We start from the raw sequence: 20,188 nt of genomic DNA, 5'->3' as shown, positions 1-20,188 counted from the left end.
CCCAACAACGTTGTGCTCAGGCCCTAAACAAGGAATACACAAAGTATGATAGTCTCTATGCGGTATCTGTTTCCCACAAGAAATACAATTATTCACTTTTTCTGACATCCGGTAAACCACTGAGGCAAGAAAAAACTAAAATATTCCCCAACGGGGTACTTAGCCAACTTTGACTCGGTCTGAAACTCCTAAATCGAACAATTTCAGAACGCCAACCGGCACTTGCAACGCTGCTTCTGCATCGGACCATGCGGCAAAAAAAAGACTGAGGATATGACGTCGGTCATGCGCATTTGTACCCTGACGTCCTGATGTCAGTCAAATGCGCCTTGACCGACGTCAGCCTTATACTTTGATATTCGGGCCGACCGAGGACAGCGGACTACCCAAGTGTAAGGACTGCAGCAATGTGAGATGAAGAACATGTCATTCTGCAATTTTACCATAGGATGGTGGCTTACTACTCCCCGTTTTGGACGTGGGAGCACTCATAGTTTCATAGGTTGGTACTAGACTATCGGCCCTAGGGCCTATCCAAGCCTAGCCATAACAATTCCCTGGCTATTTCTTCCCACACTATTTACTTCCCTGGACACCTGTCTAGCAGGGCAACTGACGTGATCCCTGGGGTGAATTTTGTTTCTCCCGTCCTATCATCAAGGTTCCTTTTGAAGAGGGCCAAAGAGGTGCTCTGCTTGACATGTATGGGAAGTCTATTCCAGAGTCTGAGGAGTCTCTGGGTCAGGAACCTATCCCTCCAGCATGTTTTGTTTATTGTGATGACAAGGTTTAGATCCCTGGAGTGTGTGGCTCTGAGGGATTGGGACTTCTTTAAGTGTAGCATGTCCAACAGCTCTGGGTTTGACATGGCCCTGTATGTTAAGCAGAGATCGCCTGGTAGACTATATGCGACAGAGTATAGCTGGAGTTGTTTAAGGCGGTCAGCATAGGGCATCTGCTTTAGGCCTGTGATTCTTTTAGTGAGGTACTTCTGCAGCCTTTCCAGTTGCTGCAGATGTCTAGAGAGGTACACACCAAATGGGGCGATGTATTCTCTAATGGGTCTAATGAGGGATGAGTACAGTGGGACAATGACCTCCTTTTTTCTGGATGAAAAGCCCTTAGTGATGAGGTGTGCCACATAGAAGGATTTCCTGACTGTTGTAGCGATGTGGTTATTGAAGGTGAGACCACTGTCTACCTGTGTCCCTAAGTCTCTTATCACACTTTCAGTGTTTAGTGTACTGCCACCTATGTGTGGTAATTCACGGGTACATGTTTTTTCCCAAAGGGGAAAGCTATACATTTCTTGGCATTGAGCTTGAGCCCATGGCTCTGGCACCAAGCATCTGTTTCTGTAAGGCCCTTTTGTAGAGTATCGACATCATTTGGGGATTCAATAATGGCTCCCAGTTTGCAGTCATCTGCGAACTTTGTTAGCCAGAGTCCCTTAGTGTTGGCCTGTACTTCAGACAAGTAGATGCCAAACAAGAGAGGTCCCAGGACTGAACCCTGAGGTACTCCACTTGTCTGGAGCTGGATTTGGAGTCAGCTACTTTTACAGTGTGGGTTCTGTCAGTAAGCCAGCTGGCAACCCATCGAGTGATGTACGGATTAATGTGCAGCTTAGTAAGTTTATCTATGATTCCAGTGTGGGGGATGGTGTCAAATGCCTTGGTGAGGTCCAGATAGGCTGTGTGGACTGCCTTACCCTCGCCCATGGCTCTGGAGACTGATTCGAAAAAGTCAATCAGGTTCAGGAGACAAGATCGGCCCTTAACACACCCAAACTGGGTGGGGTCCAGTGTTTTAAGGTTACCAATAAGTTCCATGATAATACGTTCCATGGCCTTGCAGATCAGGCTCATCAGACTGATGGGGCAGTAGTTCCCGGGATCCAAGGTGGATCCCCCCTTGTAGAGTGGGATAACTGTAGCTGTGCGCCACTCAGTGGTCATGAAGCCTGAGGTGAGGGTATGATTAAACATGACACTTAGGTGAGGTGCCAGTTCATTTTGTAGTTCATATAGTACACAGCCCAGGTTGTCATCTGGTCCCATGGATGCTGTATTCTTAGCTTTGGAGAGTGCGTGTTTTACCTGTGTGGCCATTATTACCGGAATTTGGCAATCTTCCAGTATTGAGATGGGCCATTTAGCGGGTGAGAGGGGGTGAAGTTGGCACGGAATCAATCTGCCAGGATACTGGCAATATCCTTGGGATCAATATAGTTAATGCCATTCTGTTGTAGCTCACAGCAGATCTGAGCATTGCGATTTAGATTCTTGACATAGGTATGGACTGCCTTGTGGTTGTCTTTGGAATCTTTGGCAATTTTATTTTCGTAACTAGCTTTGGAGGATTTTATGAGGGATCTCAGCTTCTTACTGAGGCTGGTAAGGGAGTTTTTTTGCATCCTGGGATTTTCCTCTTTTCTGCAAGTTTCTTCCTTTTGTTGTAAAATTTGTTTATGGCAGGGGACCACCAGATTGGCTTCCTTTTTTTGGAGGAGTGCATCTTGGTTCTATTTGGGATGGCAAGATTCATGCATGAGTGCATGTGCTTGTACAGTGCCTTAGTGTAGGACTCAGCAGTCGAACTTTCAGTTCCCGTCTACATGGGTGTCATGAAGTTTGTAATTTCTGACTTGAGTAGCATAAAGTTGGCTTTGGAGAAGTTTTTTATGGAGGTTTCCTTACTGGGGGTGGGGGTGGGATGTGGATGTTAAGGGTGATTAGCTTATGGTCTGATCTGACAAACGAGCGGGTGACCATAGGCATGGAGCATCGATTTCCCATCCTGGTAATGACCAGGTCTAGGCTATTGGAGCCCCTGGTGGGACTATTTATTAGCTGATACAGGGCATTGGAATTTATGAATTCCAAGAACCGCTGGGCAAAGGTGTTGGTACACGAGTAGTTTTCCCAGTTAATGGCAGGGTAGTTGAAATCACCCAGTATTAAAAAGTGTTTGGTTGTATATTAATATTTTCCAGTAAGTTTAGAAAGGTGTAGTAAGAATCTTGGGGCATGGTGGGGGATCTGTAGCAAGCTACAATTTGGATTGCAGTCTTACCTAGTGTTAGTTGCACCTGGAGAATTTCAGACGCATTGTGTTGGGCAACTAACCTGGTGGTGTGAATATCCTTGGTGAATATGGACACTCCTCCACTTTTAGTGTTTCGATCCTGGTTTGGTGGTCGAAAAGTGTGGTAAGAGTTGTAGCCTGGTATTGCAGGGGTGCTCTCTGGAACCTTGAACCAGGTCTCAATTACTGCACAGATATCGATGTTCTCCATTTTTAGGAGTGCCTCTGGAGACTGCATTTTGAGGTGTATACCTTTTTACCCCATCTGCTTGGATCTGTGCATAAACTGAGACTGAAGGTTTGGTGGTTTACCCCATCTGCTTGGATCTGTGCATAAACTGAGACTGAAGTCTTGGTGGTCTGCTGCCCCTGGGCTTGGGCTGAGAAGGCCTGGAAGGGACTGGAAAAAACAGTTTTTTGAAGGCCAATGCCTACTGAATCTAAGTGGCTGTACTTGTAATAAATCTCTTAACAGTTTGCACAGATTTAGCTTTCTCCTCCATTCTTTTGAGGACTTCTGCTTTATTACCAAATAGGCATTCTTGATTTAATGGTTCATCCAGTAATTTTGCTTTGACATGATCTGGCAAGTTCTATTCCTTAAGCCAAGCATGTCTTCTAAGAACAGACCGAGTGACAGCAGCCCTGCAAGATGCTTCTAAAGCATCAAACTCACATTGCAAAGTACGTTTACCAACTTGGTTAGCAGAATGCATTAGCTCTTGTAAATCTTTGTGTTCTGCACAATCAAGAATCAACAACATTTTTTTTTAATTAGCTCCATAATATGCTGCTGATACTTTAACATATGGAACTGGCAATTTAAAGCCCTAATGGCAAGCATAGCAAAGATGTATACCTTTTTACCTCATTTGTCTAAAGCCCTGGAATCCCTGTCTGAAGGGGTAGGATTTTTGAAAGTTGTAGCATTAATGCCTTTAGGTCCCTGGGAAATGGTCTCTGGATCCGTAGTAGAATTCCTAAAAAGGAATTTGTGGGAGTCAGGCACTCTATAGTACCTGTCAGGTTTCCTGGGAGCTGGGGGCAAGGTATCAGGGGATCAGGGGTAAGGTTGGATTCCAGGAAGACATCATCTACAATTTCCAGAACAGGCGGGATAGCTAGAGGCCTGTGCTGAGGCAAGCTTAAAAATTCCGAGTCTCTTTTTGGACTGGGAGTAGTCCTGGCTCTCCCAGCGGAAATGCTCTCTAAGGGTGTGAAGGGTTTCACCAAAGGAAAAATCTTCTGGAGCGGAAGCAGAGGGAATGGAATCCTCTGCATCAGAATCCTCATAAGTAGATAAGGGTATGTCCTGGAAATCAGAAGGATCAGAATCATCAGATTCCTGATCAGAAGAATCAGAAGGAAAATCAGTTCGGAGTCTTTTTGAGGGAGAAGGTTGACTTCCTCTAATTAAAGTAATGTGGTCCTCAGCCATCTCAGCCATTCTAATCATTTGTTTTTGTGGCATGTGGGCCTGAGAATGCGCTTTGGTCATTGATTTCCTAGGCGTAGTGCGAACTTTATGCCTGAGAAATTCAGTGTTTTTGGTTTGAAAGGAAGTCTTCAGTTTACTATGAAAATCAAAAGGCCTGAATACACCCTCAGAAGCCGGTGCCTGCACAGCGGCTTCGGACACATCCAAGGTAGAGACATCCGCAGGTTCCACAGTCGAAGAAGCATCTTGCAGCATACCGGACTCCGAATGGGTCTCAGTAGAGACCTGCAAATCTGTAGAAGCAGGTATCAGGGGCTGCAAAAGCGCCTCATTGAGTACAGGCGGACTGGTGACTAGCTTAACGTTAGCGTCATCGGCAGCAGTCTGTCTCTGTCTTTATCCTTTCGTTTTTTCGGAAGATCGGTAGTCGGATGGCTTACCAAAGCCATTTCGGAGTACAGAGATCGAGAGCGAAAGAATTTAGCTACAAAAATTGCCCAATGACGAATAGGTCGGGCGTTGAACAAGGCACAAAACTGACAGCGAGGGATGTCGTGGTCTGGACCTAAACAGGTGATGCAGTAAGAATGAAAATCTCTGTGAGGTATTTGCTTTCCACAAGCAAGACAATTATTAATTTTTTCTGACATCAGAGCAAGAAAAAAGGATCCCCAATGAGGTACTTATCTTTTAGAAGACTTCAGGTCTGAAACTCGAAAAACGAAAATTTCAGGAGTCGGCCAACCAGCACTTGCAAACTGCTTCTGCTTCAGGCACCACACGGCAAGAAAGATTGATGTAATGGCATTGGCTGCATGTTTTATACCCCTGACGTCATGGAAGAAGCGACAGCAGCCAATGCCGAAATTCCAAGACTCTGGTATTCAGGCTGGCTGAGGGCTACCTGCAGGCAAGTAACCCAAATGCGATGACTGAAACAGTGAAACACAAAGAACATGGTAGAAAAGGAAGAGTGCTGAAAGGGTAAAAGGAGAAGAGACGGAAGCAAGGGCAAACATGTTTCCACAGGAATAGAAATAGGTAAAAGCACTAGGCAAGCTGCACTTGCAGGCCGTTTTAAGCCTAGTCATTTTTTTCTCAAAGGTGAGAATAAAAACATTGTACCTTGTGTCTATAAGGTAAACACCTTAACCATTATGCACACCCCCCAACAGACTGAAAGGAGCAATATGCTCACAAAAGGTTAGGACGACAGTGGATGGGCATAGACAGTGGTGGACAGGTAACGAAAGGGAGGGCTGGATAATGAGCAATGTACGGGTAAGATAAACAAGGGAGGGAAACACCTTGCTAGAGATATTGTGGCATCAGGTCAGCTTAGAGGGCAAAACACCCATCCACCAGTCACCTAAGTGTCTCATGTCATAAGCAGACTATGCTCTTGGTGGCATGAAGACTGCGAATTGGTGGTCACATGACTCCACAAAAAATGCCAAAACACAGTGCTAAGGTGGACATCCAGTTGCTCACAATACCTCAGTAAACACCAGCCTCAGCAATTGATGTTGACAGACAATGAGAGACACCTCTTGGCCACAGTCAGAAAAGAAGCCTATGCTCCCCTCCTTAGTAGTGATATCACAGGCCACCAGCAATCTCTGCAACTCATCCTCAGCAGAGTGACCTCTGTCATCCTACTGACAGGCAGACCTGACATACTTGTGGCAGAAACTTTGGCCAGCACGGGTGACCTCTGCAACTCCACCACAAATTGACCTACAAAAGGACAAGAGAAAGGGAACACCATCAGTGCACACATATGGTTCACAGTGCAGTTTTACAGTAGATCAGCACACATGGCAGAAGTACCCCACTTCATGGAGACTAGCTCCCACATTTTGCGACATCCTGCCATGTTAAACTGGCACTGTAAAATAAATTATGTACATGTCAGTTTACACATATACCAGGTAACAGAAAAGAGACAAACTAATGTTTACAGTACACATTCAGCTGTCTTTCCAACCCCCCAGCCTCTACCTCTCACTCTGAAGCAGGTCAGGGTGGCACTGCTGCAAATCTCTGTACCAATACGGCTTTCCAGAATAAGGTGATGCCAAGGACACCACTCACCACACTGGAAAGGTAAGGACAGGCATCACCCTTGTGGAACTGGTCACTGTATTCCTCGAGCAGGCATTTAACAAAGTCCCTAAAAAGAAAGACTAAGCCTGTTTTGTACTCCCTAGGACACTATACTAGAGCCTTGCAGTTCACAGCACCTAGGGAAATCATGTCCACTCAACTCTACTTCACTCAAGCAGAAAAATCGTAGCCTCATGCACATGGATGCTGAGTAGTGCCACTGTGCTACAACTCTACACAGGTTGCATGCATGAGCACAGTAGATGGAATATCACTTCTTTTTCAGGTGTAGTAGCACAGATGTAGTATGGTACTGACTACATTATTTTTACACCAGTTTTGTTTAGCAAAAATTCCAGATTTTTCATGGAGAAAGAATCATCACTAAAAAGCACAGCTGTTCAAGAAAATCTGTTATAGTAAATGGCCAACTGATAGGATTACTGCATCAGGAGGTGGTGCTGCGGTAGCGTTGTCACCTCACAGTTAGACGTTGCACGTTCGATTCTCAGTTAGAGCGTCTTCTGTGTGTCGACATGTGTGAATGGGCGTTCCTTTGTTGAAGGTTGTGCATTAGGCCCAGCAAGCCAGCACGTAAAAATCTACTGCCAATCATTAGCGGACCGGAGTTCCGCTGTGGCGACCCCTAACCGGGAAAAGCCAAAAGACAGTTATGGGATATCAGCTGGGAGGTGGACACCAATACACAAAAAATACAATACCTGTAGGACATCCTCCAATAATCACTGTGGAGATTCTACACTCCCCATCACAAACAATGGAATGGTGTTCTGAAATTTATGTTGGGGGGGCCAGCATCTGATGACGAGTGTAGGGCCAGGTGTTTGTTCTGGTGGGATATGTTACGGGCCACACCTGGACTGCATCCCGCCTTATCTTCAAAGTCTTTGGATGACATTGTTGAGAGATACTGCAGCTAGCAACAAAATTATTTGGGCCTAGACAGAAGATACAGTGGATGGGGAAATTTTTATTTGGCATTTACTGCTTACAAACACACGTGGTAGCTTTCAAAGTGAACATATTCTTACACCTCCATTGCTGGTAGTCCATTTCCTGGAGTTTTGTTCACAAGCAATCAACAATTTTATCACCAACAACTCAATGCTCTTTAAAGGTCTGCACCAATGGCAGATGACTGCCACACTCTCAAAGTGAACATATACACAGAAATAAAGAACTAAAGATGGAGCAGATTGGTACCTCCTACATACCAGAAACATACTGATGTCTGAGGTAAGGTAATGTCAAGCCCAGCCATGGGTGATAGCTATTTAGCTTTGAGGCAGGCCAAAAGTTGGACTCGGCCAGTAGCAAACAACCCTGAAAGTTAAGAATATCAACAGTGGCCTCAAAAATATATGTCTCACTATAAACTAAAAATGTTATGGGAATATGTCAAAACATTTTGGAGATACAACTCTTAATATGAACAGTCCCAGTCAGTAATAAGGGCTCATCATTGCTGAAAATGGCATCGGGCGGCCACGGTGGTGCAGCGGTTAGCGCTGCCACCTCACAGCAAGAGGTTCTCCGGTTCGATTCTTGGCTGGGGTGCCTTCCGTGCGGAGTCTGCATGTCCTCCCTGTGGTCATGTGGGTTTCCTCCGGGTGGTCCGGTTTCCTCCCACATCCCAACGACATGCAGTAGGTAGATTGGACACTCCTAATTGGCCCTAGGTGTGAGTGTGTGCGTGTGTGTGCCTTCTTTGGAAGGTTGGGCGCCGGGCTGGCAACTCGACACCGTAAAACTCCACTGCCAATCATGAGTGGATAGATGATCTGCTGTGGCGATCCCTAACCGGGAAAAGCCAAAAGAAGAAAAAGATTACTGAAAATGGCATCACAATAAATAACACAGCATACTTAGTAATGTACTATTTAACACTGACAAATTATTTTCCTTCTTAAATATTGTCTTTTATCTCAATCACAACTTTCTCTTCCCACATTCACCTTCGCTATGTTCCTTATTTTAATATTCTCAAGGGAAACATCAACTTGCTCAAAACCATTTAAATCTCCTTATAAAAATATTTTGGTTCAGCTGTTTACCCAACAAATCATATACTATTGCTTATTTACCTATGTTTGCATGTTTATGGTATGTACTGTCTCAAGCAATAATCATCATGTTCTAACTATGTAACTAACCTTCTTGATCTTTTCTCCACAACCCTCTTCAAAAAAGGAGAAATTGCTCCATCGTACCATCTTAGTTAACAAAAGCAAATAAATAAAATTAGTAGCAAAGTGTTAATATTCCAGGATGAACTTGACCTTACCTAAACAAAGTCACAATAAATTATAGTAGCAAAAGCCCTGGCTGTAAAACTTTTCAGAAAAGTTGTCTCCATAACAGAAATATTACTAGCTACAAGGGGTACTGCAAAGAACCAATAAAAAAATAGCTGGGGTTTGATGGGGCAAGCATCCTTACCATCAAATCTCAGGGATGAATTTTATTTTATTTTACATTTGTTAAGTAGGGTAGTGCACTAGTCTGTTTTCAGGCCCAGCCTGGGAAATGACAAAGATCAAAGTTGCAATTTACTTAGGAAAAAGTTAGTAATATCATCACAAATGGTGCTATTAAAGGTAGAAACAAGGTTACAATATACAGGCCCCTCCCCCATATGAGTACACATATTTCCTTCTTTATATTAATTCCATATTAATAAGAGGAGAGGGTCGAACACTATCACTCTCAATAATCAATGAAAAACAAGATTGCAGAACGATTACATAAGAAGCAAAATTTGCAAGTGTGCCTGTCATTTGCTCTTGAATTAGCTTGTAGTGACTAGTGCAGGAAATAAATACTTTAGCCAGATGATTTTACTTGTAAAATGAACTCCTCTTACTATGATGAAAAGCTAATTTAGGAGAAAATGCTTATATAAAAGCAGAACACTTCCTTCTGCTGCGCTTGGGCAGCCTGCAAGGGGGAGGGGAATCTCTTTCAGACGAAGAGACCCATTTTCTCCTGTATGGTCACCTCATCACATCTCTGGAAAACAAGCCAGCCATTTTCTCTTGAACTGTTACAGTCCCCCCAAACTAGATCTGAAGTGCTTGATAAGCAGCTGTTCTGTTTTTGCCTGCAGCAATGGAAAAGGTAAAACAACCAATCAACCACAAACAGGTAGCAACCACAACCATTTTTGTCCTAACTTGATATACTCACTGTTCAACAACAGCTGGGGTTAGCTGCACAGGAGGGGGGTGGGATCCTACACATAAACAAATCAATATCCATCCTGTACTGTCTGTCAAGCATAGCCACCTCTGCTGATTCCACAGTTCACTGCTGAAGTACATCAGACATAAATTATGTTAGCGAAGATTCCCCTCCCACTCTCTTCTACATGTGATGAACCGGAAATAAATTCCTGATCAGACTGTTACAGAAAAATAAATTGTTGTTGCCAAAAGCTATTTACATCAGGCAGGTCTTAACAGTCTCTCATGACTCAGAAAACACTTTGTCTAGAACATTGTAGCAATTACTTTAATGAAAGTCTGCAAGACAATTAAAGAAAATTCTCAAGGACACTACATCAAGTAAATACAGACAAATCAACTGTGTCATCACACCTAAAAAAAAAAAAAAAAAACATGGAAAGGTTTAAAGACACAATTCAACACACCACAATGATTTCAAACACTGTATTCTGTTCGGACGACTACCCATCCCCCTGATCTGGACAGACTCCTTTGTAAAGGTTCTGACATCAGCAAATGGCAGCTGCAGGGCTGTCATGCCACAGCAGCTTCCCGGGGTAACAGCTTGTCAAAGCAGGCTGTAATTCAGCACCCTAAACACTATTACAGAAGACATGGGCTGCTCTTTTAACCCATATCCATCAAAATCAACTGCTTGGAAGAAATTATCCTACTTCTTGCTACTGCAAGATGACAGCAACAGACAAACAGAAATTGGAAGTTCAGACCTATTAAATAAATACATTCAGTCTCATTATTTGGCTGCATCAGGTGTTAAATTTACTTTATTTGGTAGGAAGAAAAAAAAATCATAATAATATTCCATTTTATCCAGTAAACTGACATGTAAACACTGTGTTTAAATCTGAAGCTTTGTTTTGTAAGGAACATCAAGAGATCCACAGCAGCACCACCCACACACACACACACACACACACACACACCAATATTCTGTTATGCAACTCTTAAAAGGGAATCCCCTCAGCAGTTAAACGTAAAACAAAAGTTTCTGCCTAGCACTTCCTGTAGTTAGTAGGCTGTAGCTTGTTTCAAATATTTCAGTCTGGCACAAAACTAAGTATAGATGCTGGAGAAGAACAAATGCATCATCAGGGATGCATGCTCACATTATCAGATACACAAAACATTCACGTACTGATATCAATTGTAGGGAAACTGATGATCCTATTAGGGTCAGAGGCCATCCAAGCTTTTTGCTTTGTTTCCACACAACAGCTCTTATTTAAGTGTTAAGGGCCACTCATTCCTTGCCCTTAGGAAGTCTTTTTCCCACCCCCCAACATGTCTAAAGTATGATTCAGTACTACAACTCGTTCAGTGCTAACAAAGTACGGGGTCAACAGGTCAAGAATGGTCAAACTTGCTTTTCTTTCTAAAAATAACTAAGATCCATTCTCACCTGTCTCTCATATTAAAATAAAAAAAAAAACAGCTCAACAAAGAGCAAAAAAACTCAGAATTTTACTAAACATTTATAGCAAGGAAAATTGTAAAAATGCTTGAAGGGTAACAAAAGGAAGAAACCATTGACCATGCTTCTTAAAAAGAGTCTTGCTTGTTTCTGGTACAAAAGCTAAACTTAAATTTCCATATCCACTGCTTCGGCACTTGTTTTTTGCTACATTAATTGAGTGTTTCTATGTTAAATATTTAAACTTTTTGACTTTTTTAAAAATCTTTCGTTAGAACTGCCTTGGCTCCTCCACCTTAGTGATAGTAAAGTCATTTGTCTGGCCTGGAGACGTGTAAAGGAAAGAGCAGTGTGTTATTTTTGATTGAGCACAGGGCCTTTTTTTTTTTTTTTTAATCAAATCTCCTCTGCTTTTTAAACATTGCAGTGGCACAACACTTGGCTTATAACCTACAAGCAAGCTAAGACTTGCATTACAATATCCACTGTTGTGGTACTTGATTTCCACTTTGTTTTTGTCACGGATGCATTAACTGTTTCTGTGTTGAATATCTGTACTTTTTGACCTTTTTTTACAGTCTTTTGTTAGAACTGCTGCTCTCTGCACAGCAGTGCCTAGCAGTGATTTATATAGACACCAATGTCTCACAGTGTAAATTTCCCTAAAAATATCCTTCCTGTCTATACAGATTTTTTTTTAACTACTAGAACATCTAGTTTGCATACAGCTGAGCATTGCTCATCATATGTTACTTGTGTTAACAACCTATTCAATATTTAAATTTCCCTCACTTCTCCCTGGTAGATCAGTAGCTATGCACTTTCCAATTCTCTCTGTGGCCAGTGTGATTGTGATGGGTATTCTGAGGCATTGTAGCAAATGTCTCGTGTACACGGACAATCCACGTATTATTAATAAAACAAAAGTATATGCGAGAGGTGCAAATACACAAACGTTGGAGGAAAAACTCTCATACAACCAAAACTAATTCTATAGAGGTTGTCAGAGACACTTGCACCATGCCTCTGCAAACAGTAAAGACCCTACACATAAAACTACTTATGCTTAGGCACTTACAGGTTGTTGTTGTGTCTTTCAGCTTTTCCCAGTTAGGGGTCGCCACAGCGGAACTCCGGTCCGCTAATGATTGGTAGTTGACTTTTACTTGCCGAGTTACCAGCCCTGACGCACAACCTTCAACGAAGGTATGCCCATTCACGCACGTCTCCACGCAGAAGATGCTCTAGCTGAGAATCGAACCGGACAGCGTCTTACTGTGAGGCGACAACGCTACCGTAGCACCACATGCTTAGGCACTTACAGGTATCCTTCCTAAAACACTAAGACCCCCTACACAGCACAATCCAAAAAGGGTCTTCAGCCATCGCAATCACTTCATTAAAACACCACCCACAGTTACACAAGTAACACTTGCATCCAATGCCTCTTCTGCTAAGCCCTTAAGGCAAACCAGAACACAGCCACATTTCCTGGTCATTGATGATTCTATAGTGAAGCACACCAATGTCCCCCATTGCCAGACTGAGTAAGGAGAGAGTCACAGTTAGCGGCTCTTCCGGGGCTAGGATCCGTCAAGTCACACAGGCACTCAGGTCACTGAACCACAGGTACCAGTATGACTATTACAGTTCATGTGGGTGTTAACTTGACCTGAGATGTTCCTCCCTTGAATACAAGTGAGACATGATCGAGTTCACTGATTGTCTCTCTCAGGCAGGTATGAGCTACTGAGCAGCACACTTCCGTCTCCAAGGATAATGCCACATTACAATAAAAAAATAATTGAATTCAACAACTGGCTTAGCTGCTGGTGTCAATCCAAGGGGTAAGTACATATTTGATGGCATGGGAGAACACGGCTGATAGACCTTGCTGCTTTGCGAGGGCTGATCTGCACTTATCCTCTCTAGGCATTCGGACATTGGCAAGGGCCTTTTCCTCCCGCATAGTGCCTTTTTTAGGCAATGCAAACTGATAAAACCTCTGACTTAACTGAACCTATGAAGGAATATCTGAAGTTGGTACTGCTCAATGCGAGAAAAAAAAACTCCATTGCAAGCCTTCCTCTCACTGGAGAATTTAGACATCTGTGTAGTAACCAAGACATGGTTTAAAGTCACGGAGAGTATCTCAGCAGTGCAAGGTTATAATGCTTTTTAAACCTTTAGACCAGTTACTGCAAAAGAGGGAACTAAAGGCAAAGGAGTCCGAAACTATATTAAAAACAATCTGACATCCACACTAGTTAAAGTGTATGACCCAATGGAACTCATCATAAACAGGGTCTCACACCACATCCTTGCCACATACAGGTCCTACTCCATGTCCCATAAAACCCATGCTACCTATCTCAATGTATTATAGTTCCTCACTGTTCAACCTAGTATGATCTTCATGGGGGATCTCAACTACCCCTCTACAGATTGGGAATCCTACTCCACTTCCAATGCACAAGCCCAGAGATTCCTAAACTTCATTAATACAAACATTCTGGAACAATTGGTCCATTCTCCTACCAGGGGTACAAACATTCTCAACCTTGTACTCACGGATATGGGTGAGCGATGTTCCTCATCCAATGTAATATTCCTCACTCATCAGACCTGACCATGAGGCAATAGTGCTTGAAATAAAAATTAAATCTGGCAACCCAGTGAAATAAAAAACCTTTAGGAACTATTCCAAGGCTACCCTCTCTCTACTAAGCAACACCTTAGCTACATTTCATGCATCCCCAAACCCATTAAACACCATATGCTGAGCTATTTACAAAATCCCTTACAGCCACACTGGTAAGCTGTATAGAGCAAGTTGTGCCCACTTGTATTAAGAATAAGACGAGCTCAAAAGACAAGCCACCCTGGTATAATCGCATTATCAATCTGTTATACAATAAAAGAAAAAAATAGCTTGGCCAAACATAGGAGGAACAAAGCCCAACACACTAAAAGCCCTCGACCAAGCTAAACAGGCAGCTAAGAGGGTTAATTAATACTTCAAAGACTAAATTTGAAGAAAAAATAGTTTCTGAAGCAAAAGACAACTACAAAGCTTTCTACAGCTACGTCCTTAACCTTAAGGGAAATACACAACAATGCGCAGAATGTATTGTAGATGGCATCTCCCACACTGAACCGAAGGCCTTGCCAACCTTTTGGCTGACAGGTTCAGCTCAAATTTCTCCCCTGTCCCCCCAGATAGTCCAAAGGAAATATCACATACTTGAATCCCCCAACCATTACTAGGGAACAGGTCATCAATGCACTTTCCAAGGTCAGAAACACTGCATCAATGGGCCCAATAACATCCCAGGATGTTTGCTAAACAGCATGAAACATGACCTCTGTTATCCACTTGAATCAGTTTTCAACTGCAGCCTACAGTTACGTTTTGTACCCAAGGAATGGAAGATGGCTACAGACATCCCCCTGCACAAAAGAGGTCCAACCTCCAATCTGGATAACTACAGGCCAGTAAGTCTGACCAGCTTCATATATAAGGCCATTCATCATGGACATGATAAACAAGGACATAGGTAACCTGCAAACGCTGAACCCATCACAGTTCAGCTTTGTTAAAGGAAGGTCATGTCTATTAAACCTGGTGAAGATCACCAAAGCAATGGATGAGGGCAAGACTGTGCACACAGCTTACTTCAACCTTGATACGATACCCCACTTGGGCATTATAGACAAGCTCACTAAATTAAGCATAATTATCACCCACTGGCTAGTCAAGCTGCTCACATATAGGACCCAGGAGGTTAAAATAGGTGAGGCCATCTCCACCAAGAGGCAAGTCACTAGCGAGTCCCCCAGGGCTTGGTACTGGACCCACTCCTTTTTGTCATCTATTTTTCTGAAGAGGAAGGAAACACTGAAGGATTATGGCTGAAAAAAATTGAGGATGATTGCAAGCTGGGGGTTATCGACTCCCATGCAGAAAATAGCATTCTTCACAGCTGCCCATCTCTGAGTAACACAGTGCCAAAGCCATGGTCTTAAATTCAAAGGTAAGAAATGCATAATTGTACCATTTGGGAAGTCGACCATCTCAGCTAATTACCATGTTGATAAAGCACCCCTAAGATCCAACCCAGTGTTCAGGGAAATGGACATGCATGTAGACAGTAACCTTACCGTCAACCACCATGTGACCACAGTAGTGAAGAAATCCTTTTGTTGCACAACTTATGAATAAGGGCATTGCATCTATGTCCAAAGAGGTCATTATTACACTGTACTCTGCCCTTATCAGAACAATCAGAGTAGTGTTCCCTTTGGTTTGTACATGACTAGGCATATGCAGCAATTAGAGTGCCTCACAGGTTCCTTACAAAAAGAGTAAAAGGCATACAAACCTGCTTTATGCAGAGCACCTTAAAGTCCTTTCCCTCTACTCAGTCTCCTATAGATTGCTGAGGGGCAATATATGCCTGGCTTACAAGGCCTCCGAAAACCTCACACTTATAACTCTCCTGCACATTTATAAGTCTAATAGTACCAGATGTATCTGGGAGTGTGGTGTGTTGGCGGACTTAAGTATTTTATGCAGGATGCACTGTCAGAGATGCTGTGTGGGCAGATTGGTGTGAAGAGGGAGATGATTTCCACACTCTAGTAATTGCTTTTTTGGCAGCCATCATAATTAGACACAGCAAGGCCTTACCATGTCTAGGCAATTCCTATTCTGTATCATAGCTCAGAAAAATCAACTATACTGAGGTAGTGAATATAGTAATAGAGATAAAACATCTGGAACTGAGATTTTTAGAAAAGGGTAGGAGCAAACTACATAGGTAAAATGGGAATTGTGGGAACAATACATACAGGGGAGGAATGAGGTTTAAGAGAAGGCAAGACTTAAATGAGCTATGTAATGTTTGATTGAAAATGATTTGGTAAATTATAAGTGATGTATAATGTTTGTAACTGGGGGTGTGACAGTATGGTTTGTGATGTAAAATGCTTGCAACTAAGATTGTGCTGGTGTGGTTTGTTTTCATTTACATAAATGTATGATTGTCTATGTTGTAAGTGATGGTTTAATAAAGATGATTCTTGTTTTTAAAAAGGGGGCAGGAACTGAATAATTTAAGTAATGCTGCTTAGGTTATATGATCTACTGCAATGTGAACTTGTTAACACAGTTCGATTACTTTTATGTAAATGTAAATTTGCCTGTGTCACAAGTGATAATTCAATAAAGGTGTAAAAAAAAAAAAGTACCAGAAGTATAAGGTCTAGGGGACCTGAACTTTGTCTGTGACATAAATAGAACATGTTAGAGAGAGACAGATGTGTATCCCAGAGACTGCCCTCCTATGGAACAGACTTCCCCATCCATGTGAAGCCGAGTTCATCTACTACCCAATTTAAGAGGAACCTAGACCAGTGAATGGGGAATAGGAAATTTACACCATGCCTGGCACCCATGTCCCTAATGGACTGAGGTAGATTATAAATGGTTGGCCTTCAATGTCCTATTTAGATACATGACATCATTATTCTTTCAGAAAAACTTGGCTAGGCTTAGAACCCCCCCCCCCCCCAGATCGTTAGCCTACTAGCAATCTATGGATCTCTGATTGTATCTCAATTGTATGTACTACACTAATATCCACACACCACTCAGTGACTAGCATTGCTTTATAAAATGAAAAATAAAAATTTTTTGCACCTTTTTTGTCTCCAGCAGCTGATGAACATCGGAAGATCCTGCTGCCCTTCCCCAATCATTGGCTCTACCTTCCCTTGAAGGCCTGTGAGGAGAGTAGTGTGACCTATGGTCCATGTCATATTGCTACTGTGCGTTTTACCTATTTTTTGTCACCATTCCATGTATATCCAGTAACACCTTGTAGGTGAAATGGTAGACTGCACCAATTTGCTCCCCACTTCTGCAAGGAGCTGATGTCAACATGCTGCCCAGCCTACCCTCAGAAAACACTTCATGGTTGTTTCCCAGCCTCCACCAAGGAAATTGAACTGCGTTGTGTGCCCAGTGTACAAGTCCCTCCATCATCCCATCCAGGTCCTCAGGTACCAGAGCTGCTAATTGATTCTGGGTCATCTGGGCTATAGTTACGGCTTTCTCTCTCTACACCACAGCGTCAGTTGAAAACTGTCATTCAAAAATTACGACAAAGACTAGACAAAGTAATTGGCATGTACACTGTAAATACAGACTGTCCACAGGAAAAAGTCTGGCAGAAACAAACCAAAAAGAAGTCCATGTAGCCATAACTCTTAAAAAAACTACAGCCACCATATCTCTGGCCTGAAAAACTGAGGAACAAAATGCCTGTAATAACAGGGTGAAAGACAAACATCCAATCTTTTCAAAGGCAAGCAAATACACACAGTATTATAAAAAGCAATAAAGAAAAAACTAATACATTTTAAAAGTCTCTTAGGGATGTCACGAAGCTGCAGGCATCCCTATGTAAACAAGTAAGGTAAGTGTGCACACTCCCAAGTCTATAAAGAAAAAAAATGTGGCAGAAAGCACACTTCCGCTAATGTACTGTGCAAGCTTTTCCATGTACATATCCCACACAAGTTCATGTACTACATTAGGAAATTGACTTAGCTGCTCAAGATGGTGAAAAGACACTACTCAAAGAAGGACAATGAAAATGCAATGCCATTGTTTAAAAGGGTAAGCATTTCTTCTTTGTAAATAATGACTTTGTATAATAGCAATAATCCACTCCTGGGTGTGGTTAATATCTGTTTAACCTTGGTTAGCTTTTTGTTTGTTCATTCTCATCTCAAAACTTGTGATCACACCTCATCAGAACTGGGTAAACCATCTAGTTATAGATTATTGTTAGATTATCCCAAAATTGTAAAATGGGATTAGCCATTCTGTCATGATTCTCAAACTGGGAAAGTTCACACTCAAAACTAAGAAAGTAGGTAGAGGGAGAAAAGGATGCAAGAAACCTAGCCAATTTTCCAGAAAAGGGTAACAAAAGTGTAATATCCTAAACTACTGCTGCTATTCTGCAATTTTAATATAAACATTTGCTATCTGCAATGTAAACTTTGCACAGTGCACTAACTTTCCATTAACCACACTATGCAGTCTATAGTGGTATGTAACAATGTACTCAAGACACTAGATATGGTCATATTAATTTCTCACTGTACTTGTACATGGATTTGTATTTCTGTATTTTCCACAACTAAATAAATAAGCACTCAATCTGAGCAAAATATATAAATAAAGCACTGCTTACATCTCAAAAGATACTCAAAGAATGACTAAAACAATGAAGAAAAAAACAAAATACAAATTAACCCTGTATTGTCGGAAACAAACTACACAAAGAGAAGCAACTATGGATGAAACAAAATTATGTCAGAATGACTGCCCTCATCATGTTTTTCCTAGCTACACTTCAGTTCATAAGAAGCTTCCAGAATGACTGGAAAAGCATTTTTAAAAATGGTAGCAAGGTTGAAGCAAATAGTGACGGTTAAAGATCAGCAACTCATATTGGCGCATAGATGGTTCTACACATGAAAAAGGGTGTAGAAAGAAAAGCAAAAGTAAGGTGATAAATGTAGATGTTCTTAAGTAGTAAAGAGGTGATACATACCTTCTGGGAATGTTAGTAGGTAAGGCACCTCTTGGATGAAGAAGTACAATGATGGAAAAGAATACGGGGTATGCAGAACAGAAAATACCATGGAACTTGACCTACTTGGTATAGACACACACACCAGGAAAAGATACAAATAAAAAAATAAGAAAACATATGTTAATATTGGCGTAAGGAATGAAAGTGCGATATTGAGATACAATAAAGGAAAGAAAGACTCACTGGTAATTAATGTACAAGAAATTTATATGATTACCCTACCGAGCAATCAAGGAACTGAAGTTAAGAGAAAGCAAGAAAGAAGTAAGCTTGGAGGAAAACTAATCCATCTCATCCATACAAGTAAACCACAAAAAAAGTCACCTGCACCAAAGTCACTCTGCCAATAAACAAGATATAAATCCAAAAGGCACAAAAGGCGGGAGACACCATGCCAAAACTTGTAGAAAAACAGCGAATATTTATTAAAACAATAAAATAAAAAGTGCACTGCTAAGCGCTTTCAAGCTAACAAGCCCTTCATCAGATGGATAGATCTGATGAAGGGCTTGTTAGCTTGAAAGCGCTTAGCAGTGCACTTTTTATTTTATTGTTTTAATAAATATTCGCTGTTTTTCTACAAGTTTTGGCATGGTGTCTCCCGCCTTTTGTGCCTTTTGGATCCATACAAGTAACAGAGAAAGATGAGATAAAACAGCATCAACCGTAAGAGATAAGGAATGGAAAACGCACCCAAAACAGAAGACAGAACAATGGCAGTAAGGTGGACAAAGAAACAGTGAGGGAAAATGGAGTGAAGAAATCTGTGGACAAGAAAGTACAGTTGTGTACACTTACCATAAATGTAGATGTTCAAGTGTATTCACTGTTGCAGTCATCAGATTTGGGTGATCTCCTTGCAGTAGCCTTCAGTCGGTCTGATTATCAAAGTCTTGGGTCCTGCATCGGTTGCTGTCTCATCTTCTATGATGTCAGGTCGTCAGGGGTATAAAGCATGCAGCCGACACCATTATATCAGTTTTTCTTGCCCCAGATGTCAGGTGCCCCCCTAATGGGAAGCAATAATATATATATATATATATATATATATATATATATATACACACACACACACACACACACACACACACACACACACACACACACACACACACATCTTCAACAAAAAAGCAAATATACCAAAAAGCTTTTTAAGCACAGTGAAAAAGGAATAGAGGCATAGCCAAAAAAGTTAGAGGCTGGAGGGAGG

The 20,188-nt window shown here is 41.9% G+C and overlaps 1 protein-coding gene across 6 annotated transcripts in view; it reads right to left on the bottom strand.

The window, feature by feature from the left end:
• TBL1X (transducin beta like 1 X-linked) overlaps positions 1–20,188 on the bottom strand; it is a 2,018,721-nt gene that overhangs the window by 938,282 nt on the left and 1,060,251 nt on the right. Inside the window, exon 1 of one of the 6 annotated variants that reach the window (XM_044072567.1) lies at positions 9,839–9,975. The exons of the other annotated variants lie outside the window; for them this stretch is intronic. The gene's annotated coding sequence lies outside the window, so the exon portion shown is untranslated. Of the gene's footprint in view, positions 1–9,838; positions 9,976–20,188 lie in introns of those variants that run through there. 6 annotated transcript variants of the gene reach the window in all.

This window comes from Protopterus annectens, chromosome 5.part0 (assembly GCF_019279795.1).
Source record: "Protopterus annectens isolate FY-2018-M chromosome 5.part0, PAN1.0, whole genome shotgun sequence".
NCBI classification, from domain to species: Eukaryota; Metazoa; Chordata; order Ceratodontiformes; family Protopteridae; genus Protopterus; species Protopterus annectens.
Note: the sequence above shows the minus strand (reverse complement) of the source record. Positions and strands in the feature narration are given on the sequence as shown.